At 43.2% G+C, this 19,049-nt stretch overlaps 1 long non-coding RNA gene across 1 annotated transcript in view; it reads left to right on the top strand.

Annotated features, from left to right (window-relative positions):
• The window catches only part of LOC310659269, a 149,053-nt gene that overhangs the window by 85,695 nt on the left and 44,309 nt on the right, over positions 1-19,049 (top strand). The window contains exon 3 of the long non-coding RNA XR_014502701.1: positions 5,447-5,476. This is a non-coding gene — a long non-coding RNA (uncharacterized lncRNA). The remainder of the gene's footprint in view (positions 1-5,446; positions 5,477-19,049) is intronic.

Raw genomic sequence — 19,049 nt, forward strand, 5'->3', positions numbered from 1 at the left:
AACAGTTGCCTGTGGGAGACCAGTAAGCAGGATTTGACCACAAGAGTGGTCCCCTTTCCTGTGCTTTACAGCAACGTTGCTGCCTCCATATGGCTACTCCTGCCTATCAACTCATCCAAAGCGTTGAGACCACATCACTTCCCAGACTGTTCTTTGAGTTGCCAAGTTGCTTTGCTTGCCTTGGATTTCAAAGTAACTTTCAACAGCATTGTTTGAAGACACTTGCTGATTGCAAGCCTCCTTTACAAGGGCAACTCTGAAAATAAATGAAAAGGGGGCGGAAACCTCCTCAATGCTCTAAGAATTCTAAGAGACGCTGAGGCTGGCAAAATAACAGACATTAATGGAACTAGATACAGGTATGCATGTTTGACCTCCGCAGTAATGAGTGAATACTAAACCTGGTTAGACTTGTAATCTTTTGCTACCCTGACTGCATAATGCATTAGCCCTGGAAAGTGTTTGCTTTCATTTGAATCAATCTCCACTATTGAGCTGAAGAAGAGTTAATATTCCAAACAGTTAAAGGAATAAAAATGGGGGATGCACAACTGTAGCCTCAAAAAAAGAGAAATCTTTAGCAAGAAAGGGGAAGAATGCAAATGTTTTCAGACAAGGTTTTTCTAAGGCAAACCAAACAGTTTTCCCGTCAATATATTAAAACAGCTCACGTCCGCATGCATGTACACCAAGTTTCAAGGTGCTTCCTGGTAAAAGAACAAATGTTTCTTGAGGCAGAGGCTGCATATACATATCTATTCTAGAATCTTTGGGGACCAGGTTCTTGGTTTGTTTGCTTGCTTTTTTCTTGTATATTCCACACACAATATAGATCTATTGGGGGAGGATGCCCCTGAAAATCACTTATTGAGAAACTGGTTTCATTCTGGGGAGTGGGCAGTGACACATTGCAGGTTGATTCTGCACACACACACACACACACACACACACACGTGCACGCTGGATGGTGGCTGTTCTGTAGTGGGGGGCATGTATCTACACCTGCCTGATGACGTTGTGCATGAGCATATACCAATATTGCAATCACTAAGCGCCAGATTTATGTATAAGCTAAACAAGCTATAGTTTAGGGCCCCACTCTCTTGGGGCCCCCCAAAAAAATTAAAGGGAAAAAACCCTGGATGTACATTTCCAAAATATAAGATAAAAAACAAATAAAATAAAACCTACATACAGCAGCAGTGTTTTGTGTTGTGTTGGCTCCAATTTGTTATGTGCAAATGGCTTTAAATACCTATTAGGCCATAAATTACCATATAGCATATATTCAACACAAAAAACAGCAACAATTTGTTGTTGACAAAGACCAGCTGGACATATAAAGGGCCCCACTACCTTCAGTCGCTTAGGGCCTCATCGAACCTAAATCCGGCCCTGCAGTCACCAATTCCTTAATTCACCTGTGGTATGTGCAGGAAGAAAAAAGAGTGAATACCCTTATCAAGGGACATGTTTTCAAAAGCATATTGAGTAACCACACCCACCCTTATGGAGAGCAGGGTCTCAAAGCAGTATGTTCACAACAACCATAAATGATTTCAGGTTGGGCAAGGTGACGGCTGTATTTGTGCTACTAATGGGGTGGTGTGTATGCCATAACACTAAAACTAAAGAGGAGGAGAAATCTGTCAGCCAGTGACACCCCCTGGACTGGATATAAGTAAGAAAGCAGGTTGGCTTGGAGGAATCCAAACAGGTTGTTGGAGCACTGCCCCGTTTGCCCTAATGGACCAACCCTCTTACAGAACCCATCACACCTAACCATTGGCCATGCTGGCAGCAGCTGATGGGAATTGCAGACCAAAACAGCTGGAGAGCGCCAAGTTGTGCTGGGGAATCAGTGCAGCCGATTGCTAAACTAATACTCTCTATACTACCTTCTACACTAGGGTTTCTTAAACCTGGGTCTCCAGCTGATTTTGGACTACAATTTCCATAATCCCTGAACACTAATTCTGCTAGCTAGGGATTATGGGAGGTGTAGTCCAAAAACAGCTGGAGACCCAGGTTTGGGAAACCCTGTTCTACATTTTACTGGGGGGGGGGGGTAGAATCACTAGAGAGACAGGACAGATAGAGTTGCAAACTCTCCCATGCAGTGCGAGAAATGGGCTTCCTTCCTCCCCTTTCAACACTGATTGTCTTGCAGAAGCAAGAGAAACAGCTAGTTCCAGTGGAGGACTGAGGCGGTGGTTTAAAGGGAATCAGCAAGCATGTGTCTGTATTATAGTATCCTATTCTATTTGCTGAATCACTGAGTAACACTGAGGCCCATCTTTATGGCTCCCTGTTGTGCTTTAATATCAACTTTTGAATCAGGCTACAGTATATGTTTAGCATGCAGAAAATAAGATTCAAGAAATGCGATGATAATAGCTTTCAGATACTTAAATGTTTGCCATGAAGGCAGTGGAAAATAGCTGCTCCTCGGTATGGGGTTAGGGAGGATGCAGCAGCTGCCATTCAAAATTTTACAGAAAAGCAAAGTTGCTGCTGTTGTCCTTGGGAAGTGGAGCTCTGTCCATGCAGACGATGCCTTCCCCTGGCAATTGGTCTCCTTGCTCACACAAAGCTACTTTACATGTCCTACAAATCCTGGGGGATTTTTACAAGTTAAAGCAATTGTCTGGGTTTGGGGGGATTTTATTTCTGATCTTTATTTGTGTGTGGGCAGCTTGAGTTCAGGCTCTGTCTCTGGCACAGTCGGCCTGGGTTCTGGTTCATGCTCTGGTTTTGTCCTCTTGAAATATTGCTACCCTAGCTAGGCTCATTTTAAATATTGGGTAGCCATGGTTCTCCCAGGTGGATCCTGCCTTTCCTGTCTAAGGTGGCCAGGTGTCCTGAGCTAGAGAATTATGACAATGGGTGCTTCCAGGCAACCTGTTTGTTGAGCATTCCTTCTGATTTGTTTGATAGGGTAATTAGATGGAGTTGCATCAAGCATGTTATCCCACACTTTCCAGGGCATTTCTCCACCACTTTCCTTACTGCAAAAAGTACATTCCTTTGGGGAAGTGGACTTGTTGCACACAATCTCCCAATCAGCTGTAACTATGTGACCTGAATTTGCTGGTATGTGATTGAAAATAATGACAGTCTGGAAGAAATATGTGATCCTTGAACAATTTAATTAGAATTTCCATATGTGAAGCAGGTTGAAGCAGGGTTTGTAGAGATGGAATTACAGTAAGTTCCACAGAATCAATAAATTTTAGTATATTATTTGAGGCTATCAATTTCAGGACATAAAATTGTTAATTTTCATTCATTATATGCATTTATTACCTTAAGCAACCATTTAAATCCCAGCATTTAGAACAGCACTATCTCTTTAGGAGCTCAAGATGCAATTAAGGTTATTCCATCAAGACTTCATTATTTTCTTTTGCTATGAAAAAAATCAAAGAAATCAATATTTTAAATGAAAGGTAATTCTGGATAAGGAAAGATTAATTTAAATCTTTCTGCATCAGAGAGAAGCTCTTTGTCCGTGCTAATTTATGGCTTTTATTTAATTGCATTAAAATATTATTCAGCTCTCTGTTTAAGGCATTGCAAATTTCTAAAGTAGCCTTTGCCACTCTGTGAACTTGGCACAGAATGACATTTCCCACACAATGACGGCTTTGTGTTGATATCAGCTAAAGCCAGAACAAATATTTGCAAATGTTCTGAACTTGCCAACTTTGCCACTCAAACTTCAAATACACAATTTCAAATTTGCACATTGTCTGTGAATTTTTACCAACAAATTTAAGGGTTGTCTCCCCATCTGAGACATTTAGTGTATGATGAGAATTCATATTTGATCCCTACTGAAATCAGAGCAAGTCGAAGGGATCTTCCAGATGACCCGTATATGTGGTGGTTAGAATATGGGTCCTTGTTTTGTTTTGTTTTGGCAGGTGTATTCTAATACACGTCATTGACGCAAGAGTAGTGCCTTGAGTGGTGCCTTGTACTGGATTCCCTACACATCATTCTGATGTATTAGTTTTTCTGTGATGCTCCCCCAGTGTTACCATTATTGCTTGGGAGGGCGCACTCTTGTACTACAATGCAACAAAAGATAGACAACCTCCCCCCCCCGCCCGCCCCCAGTCCAGAACATTGGTATGATAAGTGGCAGAATTTCAGCAGGAGGTTATGGGACATGCACTGTATGTCCACCCCAGAACTTTTGCAGGCACAAACAGTATTGAACGCAGGATCAAGCATAACCACCCCAATATCACCATGGACACAAATCATCATGATGCACAATAAAAAGAACATCTGGAGGTGTTCAGAATCTGGTCTTTATTGAGCATTCATTCCAATTTGTTTCTGGGGCTGTTACTTGACAAGGAGCATCCATCCTGTTTTATTTGTGGGGTATTTACTTGTATTCCTGTAAGTACTTCCTTTCAATCTGCATTTCTCAATGCATTTCCCTCTCTCCCTCTAAACCAGAAAATGTCCAGTTTCTTTTTCAAAGGAGATGTGCTGTACTAAGGCACTATAATCCGCTTTAGATACAGAAACCTAAAATTCCAGTGTGCATGCGAATCCCTCCCTCTAAATATAGTCTGGAGGCACCCTAAGGCTACATTTTTATGCATGCTTTCTTGGGAGTAAATCCCATCGAATCCATTGGGGCTTTGTTTTGAGGGAAATGTTGTGGATACTAAATACCATTGCAGGTCAACCATCAGGCACCAAATCCTATAGCACATTAACCATCAACTACTGTCTAATGCAAAGTATCATTCCAGGTCACCATAAAATGCAGTTTAATGCTAGTACATTTTTGAATGTGAAATACAGGTCTCAAATACAGTACAGTAAATATCCAGCAAATAAAATATTCAGAGCACATTTGACTTAAAAAGAATCACCTCAGAAAAAATTGTGAGGCTTTTGGGGGAGCAAATTGGGTTCATCTCTTATTTCAGCAAGCAGCATTGACATATATGCATTCAGTTCAGCTGGTGGCTGGAACAGACTGAAATGATCAGAGGAACAGGCTAGAGCTTTCATTTATCTCCTCTCAAATATTGCTACTCTCCAGTGGCATTTCATATAAAAGAAGAAAATCGTTGTTGCAGACTCACCTAGGCTCAAACTGAACACACTGGCCTTCTTCCATCTTTGATAAAAGAAGTTTTTCCAATGTCCCCATATGGGTTTTTATTCATTTGTGGGTTTATAGAATTTATGGGTGGTAAGCCTGTGTATTGGAAGGGGAATGAAGGTAAAGGCAGCTCACAGCCTTTCTTCAGAGCAGAAGGCATCATCTGCCACAGCGCCAGGGTAACCAACTGGCCTCCTTGCTCTGACAAGTGAGTAAGGTGATAATGAGGTTTGGCTTTGACAGTTTAGCATAGAGAAAATCAGAGGAAATGAGGAAGCAGAGGCTAAATACTTCTTTCCTTCTCTTTGACAGGGTTCCCCTTTCATGCAAGCATGCTAAATGGTAAGTCTTCTTTACAAGATTGTTTTGCATATTTAGTTAAAAGCTAGAGATTGCATTTTAGTTGGCTGAAGATCTTTTGTTATAACTCAGTGTGTTTTACAAGCCGAATCTATGCAGTCAGAGGGAAGAATCAGTGAATACAACTCTGATCCTACTAAATTAGATATTATGTTGTGCAGCACTTTTTTGTGACAGTATTTGCTGGTATGGAGTACTGCCAACTTTTTTATTTAAAAAATCTCTTTTTTTTCTTCATTTGGTGCCCATAGCAGCCATTTTCTGCTGTCATCCACAGCACAAAGTATCAGGACCCCATATTTTATGCCTCACCCCCTGTTTTGTGTGTGAGAGAGTGTGTGTATATGATGGATCATATATAACATATGACAGATCAAAACAGCTGCCTCATTGGGACATAGCTATAGGAGCTGTCATGATGAGTTCCTGTAGTTCAGAATTTATCACTAACCACGGTCAGCCTGTGCCTGGACTGAACCACTTCAGGCTGCAAGAAGGGGCTCCCATGACACAATGCTCCATTCCAAAATGTATTCCTTGAACTTAGGAAACTGGCGTGCCCAGGAGCTAGGATACCAGGCAGCAAAAGCCACTGTGAGGGGCAATAAAATATATGAAGAGGAGTTCTGGGAGGGTCTGCTCCCTCGCCCCTATTGATCTCTGAAGGCTGAAGAGAGTCCTCTGACGCATATACATGCTGCAAGGAGCCTTCACACTTGGTTGTACCTGACGAAGGGATGACACACATTTAAGACCTTAATTTATCACCTCATGCTACTGTAAGATTTTAATCACAGTATGGAGAGATGGAGCCAGTGAGCTGTGTTCAGGGGAAATGACTGTAGCTTTATGTCAAAAGAGGTTCTGTGAGCTCCTGACATATTTCCTACAGGATGCAAAAGCAAGGATAAAGCTTATAACATTGGTGGTACAGTGGGCAGAGGAATGGCTTTGGGTGTGAGAAACACGGTGCAAATCCCTGTGAACGGATCCATGCTTAGGAAGTGGAAAACTGCTAGGATCAGTGCTTCCTAGGCACGGGACAAGCGGGCGTGTGGACAAGCCCATACAGACACCATAATGTCCCCTAGATATTTGCTCCTGCAAAGCAATCCACAGCTTGGAAGGAGAAAAACTGAAAGCAGGAAAATGGCTTGGGAGAAAAGTGTTACCCCACCCCCAGCCTCCACCCCCAGCCTCATTTCTTGAACTCAGTTAGTGAAATGTAGGTGGGTTCCCACGAGGCAAGACACAGTGATAACAACAAGAACCTTTATTGAATTAACAGAACTGGACAACAGAGCAAAGCAACTGCTTATATACATTTCTGAAGGCCTCGGCCGCTCCCACTCCCAACGTGATTGGCTGCCTAAACTTCCAAGCTGCAAATCATAACTCAGAGTTTAAGGGCCAATGGCAGAGGTCCAAATCTTGAAATGTTCTGTGATTGGATATCATGTATCGAATCAGAACACAGGGGCTCAGAATCCTTAGTCCAGACTCAAGCTCAGGCAAACACCAACCACTGAATACATAACAGTTAGCCCCTCTCTGCAGCTTTTAAACTTAAAGAAAACAAAGAACTGCAGCAAGGGGTGCCAGTGTGCTTTAGGGGCACCCGTCCCCTATAAGAACAGAAGAAGAGTCATGGTGGATCAAGCCAAAAGCCCATCTAGTCCAGCCCTCTGTTCCTACAGTGACCAACCACATGTCCCCATGGGAAGCAGAAGAGCAGGACTTAAGTGCAGCAACCCTCTCTCCAGTTGTGATTTCCAGCAAGTGGCGTTTAGAGACATGCTGCCTTTGACAGCGAAGGTACAGCACAGCCATGGAAAGGTGTGACTTTGTCTAATCTCCCTCTAAAACCATTGCTATCTCTTGGGGAAATGAATTCCATTGTTTAACTAGGTGAAGAATCACTTTCCTTTGCTTTCCCTGAGTGTTCCAACATTCTTTGAACCTCGCTGGATGTCCCGAATACCAGTATTATGACAGAAGCAGAAAAACTTCTCTCTATTCACTTTCTTCAAACTTCTCCCTATCCACTTTCTCCCTCTGGTTGCTTCTCTCACAGCCCTAGACAGGCAGAAAGAGAAAAAGATGCCCATAAAGCATCTAACACACTGTCTCTTTCCCCCCTTCAAACAGCATAAGGAAGTTGGAAAATTCCCACTTTTCTATGTTTTGGCCTCTAAACAGAGCAGAATTATTCTCTCTGCAGCTCAGCTAATGGTAGACAAAAGGGGCATGTGTCTGTTGTTTACTAGAAGTTAAGCTATGGAATTAAGTATCATGTTAATTTGTGCCTTTATATAGAAGGAAAATGGAAATTCCTCCATTTGTAATCTTGATGAGCATGTTTTAATTTCCAATCTAGACACCATGATTAACACTCTTAATGAAGTTTCTCATATAAATCATACCCTAATAAAGTGACTGAGTGAGAGCTCAGAAAGGCAAATTGCAAACTACAAAATAATTACAAGCCCAAGTCATTAACAAAATTCAATGAAGCACAATATGATGATATTCTCAACAGCATTCGTCACATAAATTGCATCCTAAAGAATGCTATATGGAACTGCTAAACGTTTTAGAGTTTGGTAATAGCTGTTGCCCCATTAATCAGTTTAATACAGCTTTCAGGAAGCTCATTCCACTGCTGCCCCCCCCCCCAAAAAAATCCATAGTTATTTTGAGCAAGAACCTAAGACGAGCCCTGCTGGGTCAGACCAAAGGCCTATCTGGTCTGGCATTCTGTCCCCACAGTAACCAACTAGATGCCTCTTCGAAACACCCACAATCACCCTCTCTCCTGCTCCTGATCCTCAGCAACTAGTATTCAGAGGCACCATAGCTATACCCATCATGAGTCATAGCCACCATGAAATTGTTTAATCCCCCTTTAAAGCCATCCAAGTTAGTGGCCATCATTACATATTGCATTCATTCAAGATTCTTTTTATCTATTCAATGTTTATTTAACATTTTATTTTTAAAAATATGGATATTCCACTGTACCATAAATATATATCACAGTAGTTTACAGTATAAAAGCATGAAACCAAATAATAAAATCAGAAAAAAGTCAAAAGCGAGTTGAAAGCAATAAATAAATTAAAAACAAACCTCATAGGCTGTTGTGGGGGATGCATAAGCCTGTCAGAATAGAAAAGTTTTCGGCACAGAAGGCGCCTGCTGTATCTCTAGCAACAGGGTATTCTACAGGACTGGGCTATTGACATTAAAGGCTCATGTTCAAGGTTCCCATATTGATTTATAGGCTACAGTACTTAACAACTTGGGTTCAGAATACCTTGGGGATCATCTGACCCCTTATATCCCTACCCAATCACTGTGGTTTTCAGGGGAGTCACTGTTAGTGGTCCCCCATGGTTCAGATTCTGATAACAGTGATGCTACCACCCCTTACTGCTAGATATCCATGTCTCCTGTCATATTTGCTGATAAATCTGCTGGAAGTAAGGTTTATAAGTACACTTAAACACCAGAGATATCCCCTCCCTTCTGTGGATCCTTCTTTAGAAAACGAGTGAGTGAGCCACACATCAGCCTTTACGGTTTGATAAAGTATTTTGCATATTAACCTAAATGCAGACCTAAGGAGTTGACATTATCTAAAGGCAGAGATAGCAGCATGAGGAAATTCTGTTACTAAGGCAACTGTAACAATAAGTATTACCATTAACTTTGAACAATTCTATCTATATTTAAATTGAATAAGACAATGTGATTTAGATTGAATAAGGTATTTGTACCATATCTACAAATATTTAGGTAATGGAGAATTAAAAAATAATAATGAATGACCTGGTTCTACTTTATTCCCCTTTTCACAAAATGGAACTTCCAAGGTTTCAAAAAATAAATAAATGCACAGCTCAGGAATCTTGGACTGGGTTTCTGAAAAATCTGTTAATTGACACATTTCTAGGTTTGCAGAGAAATCGTTTGGGAGGGTGCAGTTCTCAAAGGCAAGCTTAGCATCAAGCCAGAATTGAGATGTGTTTTGCAACCTCTTTGTTGCATTATCAGTGAACTAGGTGAGATTAGTTCATGTGGCAAGCTAGGCAACTTGGTTCAAGAACTAAAGATCTGCAAGTCTGGGTCATACTAAGTTCCATCTTGTTTGCTATTCTTTTTCCAACAGTGATCTTCGAAAATTCACAAACGGGGCAAGAAGGTGATAGCCACTAGCTGGTCACCAATTCTTCTTTGGCGATCACTAGTAGCCGAGTAAGATTGTCTTCCATAAACACTGTTTTAACAATGAGTCTGTAAGTGATTGTAGAGGCCAATTCTGGATCCACACGTCCTTCCACAGTAGGGGCATTGGATTCCGGGCAGGAGTTGATCATAGTGTGGATTTGCCAAGCGTGCCTTCCTCTTAGCACGTTTCTTCCTTGCATCCTGAGTTTGAGTGTCTTCAAAGCCCATGACACCTTTGGTAAAGGCTGTTCTCCAACAGGAAAAAGGTGCTCTTTTGCAGGAGGTTTTCAAAAAAATTGAAAAGGAAGCAGGGGCAGGCCTCCATGTGGGGTGGTGGGGAGAGACTGCACCTAGAGACCAGGGAGCATGGCTGGCGTTTTACAGCTAAAACAGAAACAGCTAAAACCATAGGGGGGGGAGTATTTATTTAAAAAGGGACAAACATTAATAGAATGTGTGTGTGTGTGTGTGTGTGTGAGAGAGAAAGAGAGAGAGAGAGAGAGAGAGAGAGATCTATTAAAACATACAGACCATTACTATATTGGAATCATACACTTTTGGAATTGTTTTTAATATGTTTCGATTGTTGTAACACCTGGATTCCTTTGGGATAGAAATTTAATATAAATAAATAAAAATGAACCAGACTGTAGGAGGCAATGTGAAGTAGACCCTGGTAAACATCAGTTTTGACCTTTTTCTACGCTTTGTGTTTTATACTGTGCTATTTTTGTCCATACGAGAAGAACAACCACACATATTTTCTCCCCGTTGTTGAAGAACAGAGTCGTAGTCTGACTCTGATGCCTGGGCACTGCCACTGGATACCAGAGAAGAGGCAAACAGGCAAAGCCAAAGTGATTTTAATAGCTTCCAACCCCCCTCCTCTCCCCAAAAAAGGGACATTTACCTAATTTCACTGAATTGCCGTTTACAAACCCATAACCCGGTTGGCAGATAAATTAACATTTTGCAAAGCGTACTGGAAAACAAAATACAAACAAAAAAATCCACAGGAAAAGCAATAAATCAGCACTGGCATCAAAACATATCATTTCAATAGCATTTCTAATATGCAAAGTTTGCCCCCCCCCCCCAACCAATTGCTGGGATCCAAAATGAGGCAGCCACTGTTCCACCACTGCAATATAAGGGATGGCTTACTTTACAGGGCTGTGTCACAGACCACCAGTGACTGCCCAGTTGCTTATCTTGTTTCCCTCCTGTGGGGGTGCAGGATCAGGGCTCCTGTCAGCAGGGCTTACTGGTTGAGACTGGCTGGGAGGCAACCCTGCATCCAGTCAAGACCTGCCATTTCTCCTCCCTGGCAGTGGGGCTTGATAAGGCAGATAAGGAACAGCTGGAGAGAGATACAGATGTTCAGTGTTCCAGGTGAAGGCCTGCAAAATCCCTCAAAAATTTGAGAAAAATTGGTTTTCCCCTGCACATTCTTCTGGTGTCCTCTCACTGGCCTTCACATCCGACTGGGGTGCCAACTGAGTCCAAAGCCCAGTAGGAAGGTGCTGTAAGGCCACCTTAGGCTGTACCCTCTTGGTGCCTCAGCACACTGATTTACACACCCTGTCACTAGCCTTTGTAAAATGAACAATCCTGTGGCTATTTGTGTGTGGGAAGAGAGGAAGAAGAAGAGAGAAGAGTTTGGATTTGATATCCCACTTTATCACTACCCTAAGGAGTCTCAAAGCCTTTCCCTTCCTCCCCCACAACAAACACTCTGTGAGATGAGTGAGGCTGAGAGACTTCAGAGAAGTGTGACTGGCCCAAGGTCACCCAGCAGCTGTATGTGGAGGAGCAGGGAAGCGAACCCGGTTCACCAGATTATGAGTCCACCACTCTTAACCACTACACCACACTGGCTCTCAAAGTTGTTAAAGTTGGGTGTTCTATTGTGTTTTAATATTCTCTTTGGAGCTGCCCAGAGTGGCTGGGGCAACCTGATCAGATGGGTGGCATGTAAAGAAGAAGAAGAAGAAGAAGAAGAAGAAGAAGAAGAAGAAGAAGAAGAAGAAGAAGAAGAAGAAGAAGAAGAAGAAATTACTCTCCTTTTCTCTAAACTAAAAAGTCTCAAACGCCACAACCTTTCTTCATAGGGGAGTTGTTCCATCCCCTTGATCATTGTAGTTGCACTTTTACAAATCTTTCCCAACTCTACTACAGCCGTACCTTGGAAGTTAAACCGAATCCATTCTAGAAGTCCATCAACTTCCAAAATGTTCGGAAAGCAAAGCATGGCTTCTAATTGGCTGCAGGAAGCTCCTGCAGCCAATTGGAGGCCGCAGAAACCCTGTCGGACGTTCAGGTTCCAAAGAACGTTCACAAACTGGAACACTCACTTCCAGGTTTGCAGCATTTGGGAACCAAAACGCCCGAGTACCAAGGCATTCTGGATCCAAGATATGACTGTATATCCTTTTTGAGGTGACCAAAACTGCACACAGCATTCCAAATGTAGTTGCACCACAGATTCGTCTAATGGCACTGCAACAGTGCAACAGTTTAACTTTAAGTACCTTTCCTACTAATCCCTAGCATGGTATTCACCTTTTGCATGGCTTCCACACACAGGATCGCCATGATTAGCAGCTACTCTTCCAAAGTTGTTTGTGTCAAGGGTGTGTTTCCTCCTGTCGCTTGCATTCTGACCAGCCCCTTTTAAGAGATACCTGGGATTGAACCAGGGACAATAAGTGTGCCCTTCCCCTGTAAAAGTAAATAAAAAGTTTTTCTCTACAATTTTAACAAGTTGATTTAGTAAAATCTGGGGGTTTGATTTTCATAGAAAAGGTTTTGCTACCCCAGTCCCCGTTTTGAACTTCAGACTGACCCAAGTCCAACTGGGACTGGGGCTCAGTCAGTAATCTGTTGTCTGATGAGTCTGAGCAACAAGGTGTATAAACAGGCATCAGAGGTAAGAGCTTCCCCTCTCTCCTTGAGCCCTGGAGCCAGCTGAGATTTCAGACATAGGCTCACGGCTGGAGTTTCAGCCTTGGCTGTATCTGATGAAGGGAACGGCACACACTTAAGACCTCAATTTATCACCTCATGCTACAGTGATATTTTAATCTGAGAATGGAGAGATGGATCCAGTGAGCTGAGTTTAGAGGAAATAACTGTAGCTTATTTATTCCCCAAAGTCCAAGGAATAGCTTTGCTCCAGGAACGAGAAAGGAAGGAGGGTGAGGGGAAATATGACCATTTGTGGGGAGAGAGCCAAAGGATCGGATATGTATTATGTGGGATGTGGGGGTGCACATTTGTGTAATCTATTTCCACCCTATTCACTTTGAAGGAGGGTGAGTGATGAAAATTGTGTGTAAGTGGAACCCACAACGTGTGTACACCCAGCGTGGTGTAGTGGTTAAGAGCAGTGGACTCGTAATCTGGTGAACCAGGTTCGCGTCTCCGCTCCTCCACATGCAGCTGCTGGGTGACCTTGGGCTAGTCACACTTCTCTGAAGTCTCTCAGCCCCACTCACCTCACAGAAGGGAAGGGAAAGGAGATTGTTAGCCTTTTTGAGACTCCTTAAGGGGAGTGAAAGGTGGGATATCAAGACCAAACTCTTCTTCTCTTCTTCTTCTTAATGTGCTTCTCAGTGAAAAGCCCTGTGGGAGGGAAGCAGTGCTTACAGGGGAGGTCACTGGAAACTTTAAAAAGTTTCTTTTGCAATGATTTGTGCACTTAACGAAGCAGTAATGGAGAAGTGGAAACAGATTAAGCTCCCTTTTCATGCAACAAAACTTCTGCCACATATCAGATCCCAGAGTGTCACCCCAGCACCCCCAGATGCTCAGGGCAGAGTGAGGTAGCTATCTCAGATCATGGGTGCTGAGGAGCATAGCTGTCAACCTTCCCTTTTTTTGCGGGAAATTCCCTTATTCCAGTGCCATTTCCTGCTGCTTCCCGCTTCTGTCCCAGATTGTTAGATATCCCATAGACTGTCCCTGGGACAGGTGAGGCTGCTGATCCCTTATTTTTGAGGCTCCCTGGGACAGGTGAGGCTGCTGATCCCTTAATTTCAAATCTGAAAGTTGACAGCTATGCTGAGGAGTGATGAGGAGGGAACAGTGACATATCCCCTAGCTCTTCTTCCTGAGCTCCCAACGCTCTCTGTTAAGAGGACAAAGCTGTGTGCCTTGTGCTCACCTAAGCTACCCAGATGCTTTTAGGAAGATAATGCCCTACCCTAGGTTACAAAGGGTAAAGAGTACAAAACGATAAGTTTTCCAGCTCTCTGACTCCTTGATCCTTTGCCACCTTACAGGGCAATCCTAACCACATCTACTCAGAAGCAAGTCCTATTGAATTCAGTGGGGTAAGGGGGCGGTTAGGATTGCAGCACTAGACACCTGTGAATCCTCTAACCTGCAGACTCCCAGGCCAGATGCAAGACATAAACATCCCTGTTTTATATTCCTCCCTTACTTCATTCAAGATCTTTGTTCTGCACTTAAAGGGGCATTTTATTATCTCACTTTCCGGTTCTGGCAAGTTAGAAATAGCAGCCAAGGAGGAAAATTAATATGTTTATAAAAAAAGAAAAGAAAGAATGCAAAGCTTTGGTTTCCGGAATGGATGTTAATTCATTATATGTGGAGATAATTATGCAAATATCATTCCTGTGTTGTCTGACAACATGAGAGGCATTTGAAAACACTGGTTCTGTTGTTGTTGTTCTTGCTACTTGTTGTGTTTGGAGCATCTTGTGCTGTCTCCTGATGTGCAGCCAGCCAAGCAAAAATGCAAATGTATTTCCAGCTTACACAAATCCAGATGCCTTGGGAGCTGACGGATCCGTGCCAGCCTTCACCAACCATGAAATCTACTTAACTCAGTACTGTACTTTCACATGGGAAGGGTTAAGTGAGAGGCAGAGCCAGTGGGTGGCTTAAACAAGAAGATAGGAAAGTAAATGTTAAGTGGTAAACAATCCTTACTGCACAATAACTGTGGTTCTTTTAGGAGAGATGCAGGTGGTTGAATAGAAGCTTTATCCTCTCTGCTATGCCCACTCACAGGGCTGCCCCAAGATATTTTGACGCCTGAAGCAGAACCACAAACAGCCCCACCCCCACCAGCTCACAGCCCTTAGCACCCAACATAACAGAGGCCTTCCTTATACATACTGAGTCAGACCATCTAGCTCAGTATTGTCTACACTGACTGGCAGCTGCTTTCCAGACCTACCTGGAGACATCAGCAATTGAATCTAGGACCTTTTACATGCAAAGCCATATGCTCTACCATTGAGCTACAGGCCTTCCCCTAAAAGAAATGTCTGTCAAGAGTAGGCTTATTCAACCTCAGCCCTCCAGATGTTTTTGGCCTACAACTCCCATGATCCCTAGCTAGCAGGACCAGTGGTCAGGGATGATGGGAATTGTAGTCTCAAAACATCTGGAGGGCCGAGGTTGAGGAAGCCTGGTCAAGAGGCATGTGAGGCAAAATCATCATCCCTCAAGAGTCGCTCCTCGCTGTTGATAAAAGTAGTATAGCAATATATTAAATAACCAGCCGTTTACTTCTTAAGACATCTGGTTAGCCACTGTGATAACAGGATGCTAAACTAGATGGGCCATTGGCCTGATGCAGCAGGGGTCTCCTTATCATACAAAATTCAACAAGGTTTCAGGAAAGGATGGCTTATTGTTAAGCATCTTATCGCCTCCTTGTTTATGTTCATGCAAGATCGTGCATGACGAAACCTTTGGAGCAAAGTTTCCAGTTTATGAGAAAAGGACTCTCTTTTCATTCATTCTCTCTCCCCCACTGCCTGCAACATATTCTTGCTGGTCAGCCAACTACTTTATTCCTCTAAATCCCATAGTAGCCAAGCGGAAAAACAAATAGCCCAGATGGTCCCATTTGATTTCAAGAGTTTGGCAAAGTTCTTAATGAGCTGGAACTGACCACCTCTGAAGGGGATTCGGTCTTATGTTTATATATTCAGATGTGTTCTATCTTGAGGTTGAAAAATAATTCCTTTAAATGCCGAAGAAGAAGAAGAAGAAGAAGAGTGTATCCTGAATGCTAAAAAACAACCAGGGTGGTTCATCTGGGATTAGCAAAATTCATCTGGGATTAACAACATTCCTGCATGAATGTTGACACTCACAGAATCTGGGGCATTCACCAAGACATTTAATTTGTATGCCTCATATTCTGATGTTGTTACAGGCTGGGCTGTGACACTTCCCCCCCCCCCCCCAAAAAAAAACACCACAGAAGCCTACAGCTTAAAAAATGAGCAGGTTATTTCAAATCAATATGTGAATGTGACCAGCACTACAGGTTTTGGGGGCCTTCATAGCCCATTTAAGATTTCTCAGTCGCAGTGCTGCAGTAGAAGGCACAAATGAGAGAACTGATCAACATTCATTAACCTCCAGAGGGTTTGGACTACAATTCCCATCAGCCCTAGCCAGCCAAACCAGTGCCTGGTTAGCCAAGATTAAACAAAACCCTAGACCTGCCAATGGAGGCAGCCATTTTCCATTTTCCTGGTGGCATCATGTATAGAGCATTTTTGCCAGTGGGAAACCCTCCAAGCTGCCCAGATTATAGCTGTTTGCCTGAAGAACAAGCAGAGTGTTCATGCTTGAGGGAAGTGGAGTGCCCTCTGTAATCTTAGATAATGGCTTGCCCATCATCCCATGCTGAAAATTCATGGCACTTGGTCAGCTCCCCCAAAGTCACTGAAAATCTCCCCACCATCAGTGCCACAACTTTCATGGGGGGACAAACAACCCCACAAAATGTGCAGGGTTCTCCTGGTTCCACTGCCTACTGTGCACCCTTTCTTCAGCCTCCTTGCCTTTGGGCTAGGATTTTGCTTCCCTAACCCTACGATAGCTTCCCAGTCCCCATTCTGTTCCTGTGTGAGGTTTTAATCCCATTCAAACTGACAACCACCCTTCTCTCAGAGAATCTGGATTGGAGAGTTTGCTTTGTTCCCTGAGCCACTGAACATTCCGTGCGACCACACCTGCTCAGTCAATCCATGCCAGAGGTTTCACTACCACAAGAACAACATTGATACATTAAAACAGATCATTAAAAGGTGCCCAGCACCAGGGAATACTTGCCAGAAAGCCTGAAAATGGGCATGAAGGCAATGGGTCTGCAGAGATCATTGTCAGTTTTGTGGGGAAATAATGGACTGTAGTCGCAGCCTGCTGTTTTGAAAAATGGAAGGCCAACTGTGCCCAGTTGAATCATCCACAGGGTTATCCTTGATTCCCCCATCTACCATGTGGATAGAAGATCATAAACAGCCTTTTCTAACTGAATGCTTTTGGAAGCAGCAGCAGCTACCTTCCTTCAATTAGAACTCTGTTGGCTGCTAACCTGGTTCTTATTCTGTTTCATAAGAAGGACTATGAATGGAGACATTGTAGAGCAGAACTGTGAAGATAACGGGTGCTTTTCAGATGCGATGCATAAAAGTCCTTACAAAACCCCTGAACAGTCTGCTCCTTTGGACCTCTGAAAGGTTTCTATGTCGGATCTGGGGGGCAGACAGAGATGGGGCTTCATTGTTGTGACATGGACCTCAGGATATTTCCTATGTTAACTCTCCCTACTTTCTCCAGAAAACTGGAAATAAGAGTGCTGCTGGATCAGACCAAAGGCCCATCATGGTCAGCATCCTGATCTCACAGTGGCCAGCCAGATGCCTAGATGAAGCCTGCATGCAGTTTATGAACTCAACAGCATTCTCCAAACCTGTGATTCCCAGCAGCAGGTGTTCAGATACTCTCATACTGGAGCCAAGGGGTTCATGTCTAGTAAATATGGGTATACTTGTTCTCCATGAATGTCTTCTAAAGCTATCCAAGTTAGTTGCCATCACTACATCTTGTGGATCTGGATTCCCTGGTTTAACTATGCAGTTTGTGAAGAAGTACCTCATTTTGTCTGTCCTGAATCTCCCATCAACCAGGTTCATTAGAATGAGATTGTAAATAGCAAGTGGCAGAAAGGACTGGAGAAGAAGTGGGCCGAGCTGAATGGTTTGTTCTTAAAGAGGAAGAAAGCAAAGGGGCTATGCAAAAGCATTTGCTAGGAACCCATATGTACCTTTCTTGGTGCATGGATGTCTGCACAATTATCTTGAGTAAATACGCCCAGCTCCCTGGTGAGCCAGATATTCCTCAGAGAATGCATGTTTGGATGTGTTGCAGGTAGCATTATCTATCCAATTAGAGGGTTCGCTCACAAGAGCTATCCCATGTCTAAGCAAACTGGACCAGAGTTCAGAGCTTACTGCAATGACTGAGGTTGGTGTGGAGACAAATCACAATTTTCCCCCTCCTGCTTCCTGAACAGAAAATCACATCTTGCTAAGTCAAGCAGAAAATGGAAAGGAGATGACGCTATTTTATTTGCTGATAAAGGAAGCTCAGAGTTTCCTCTGCCTTTGGTCAACACAACTCGGCTGTTTTGATGTCAACACAACTTTGACTGTATCCACAAGATGAGGTTGGGAGGCCAGAAGGAGTGTCTGTTGCTGATTTTGCCATTGATGCTGATTATTGTTGCTGAAGAAATCTAGTAGTTTACTCCAGTGACTATTTCCAAGTGCCCTTGTTGTTGTTGTTTAGTCGTTTAGTCGTGTCCGACTCTTCATGACCCCAAGGCCCAGAGCACGCCAGGCACTCCTGTCTTCCACTGCCTCCCGCAGTTTGGTCAAACTCATGCTAGTAGCTTCGAGAACACTGTCCAGCCATCTCGTCCTCTGTCGTTCCCTTTTCCTTGTGCCCTAAATCTTTCCCAACATCAAGGTCTTTTCCAGGGAGTCTTCTCTTCTCATGAGGTGGCCAAAGTATTGGAGCCTCAACTTCACGATCTGTCCTTCCAGTGAGCACTCAGGGCTGATTTCCTTAAGAATGGATAGGTTTGATCTTCTTGCAGTCCATGGGACTCTCAAGAGTCTCCTTCAGCACCATAATTCAAAAGCATCAATTCTTCGGCGATCAGCCCTCTTTATGGTCCAGCTCTCACTTCCATACATCACCATTGGGCAAACCATAGCTTAACTATATGGGCCTTTGTTGGCAAGGTGATGTCTCTGCTTTTTAAGATGCTGTCTAAGTTTGCCATTGCTTTTCTCCCAAGAAGCAGACATCTTTTAATTTCGTGACTGCTGTCACCATCTGCAGTGATCATGGAGCCCAAGAAAGTAAAATCTCTCACTGCCTCCATTTCTTCCCCTTCTGTTTGCCAGGAGGTGATGGGCCCAGTGGCCATGATCTTAGTTTTTTTGATGTTGAGCTTCAGACCATATTTAGTGCCCTTAACAAACGA

This window comes from Podarcis tiliguerta (genome assembly GCF_965153285.1).
Source record: "Podarcis tiliguerta genome assembly, chromosome: 10".
NCBI classification, from domain to species: domain Eukaryota; kingdom Metazoa; phylum Chordata; class Lepidosauria; order Squamata; family Lacertidae; genus Podarcis; species Podarcis tiliguerta.